Source organism: Penaeus monodon, chromosome 20, assembly GCF_015228065.2.
Source record: "Penaeus monodon isolate SGIC_2016 chromosome 20, NSTDA_Pmon_1, whole genome shotgun sequence".
In the NCBI taxonomy this organism is placed as follows: Eukaryota; Metazoa; Arthropoda; class Malacostraca; order Decapoda; family Penaeidae; genus Penaeus; species Penaeus monodon.
This window is the reverse complement of record NC_051405.1, coordinates 11,762,147-11,762,807: the sequence shown is the minus strand read 5'-3', so window position 1 is coordinate 11,762,807 and position 661 is coordinate 11,762,147. Positions and strand designations below refer to the sequence as shown.

General features: G+C 37.5%; 1 protein-coding gene across 1 annotated transcript in view; it reads left to right on the top strand.

Moving 5' to 3' along the window:
* LOC119585619 (multiple epidermal growth factor-like domains protein 6) overlaps positions 1-661 on the top strand; it is a 170,724-nt gene that overhangs the window by 116,109 nt on the left and 53,954 nt on the right. The gene's annotated exons all lie outside the window — the stretch shown is intronic.

The window sequence follows — 661 nt, the reverse complement described above, 5'->3', positions numbered from 1 at the left end:
ATCTTGTTGTTGCTATTAGCTTAGTAGCTGTGGTCAAAATGAATGCTCAAGCAAAAATCACAACTATTCTTGACATTGATATTACACTCATCATAATAATTACTGACATACCTTTTCATATCGAAGCATAGAACATAAACATGAAAAAGGATAAGTAAAAAACTGCATCCCACCTACGAATCTATCTATAACCACATATATTTCTAGCATTTACTCTGGCATCGAATGGGAATGGTATGTTCTGCAGGTATGTTTACAGTCGCGTTAGTGAGAGTCGATAAACATGGCAGATGGAACCCAATTTAAACGTCATATTTCGATCTACTTGTGTTTGCCCGAAGCTTATATCAGATCTTACCTGTGGGAGAAGTTGACGTAAGGTTTGGCAATTTGTTTTTAGATGTTGACAAGACGGGAGGAAAATTCTGCGGGATTTTACAACTTGCAGGAACCCTGTTTGCCTTTTTCTGACCTTTGACCTCGTTTTTCCGAACCTGTAACATATTTATTATGTCCCAAACTTTAAAGGGTTGAATCGTAAAGTAAATTTCTTTTCCGATGAAATGTTACTGGCAGAGTTTTCTTCACAGCGGGTCTGAGGAGGCGGACTGTCCCGGTATGTGATAAATGTGATTTATCGCTTGAATAAGAAAGATGTATA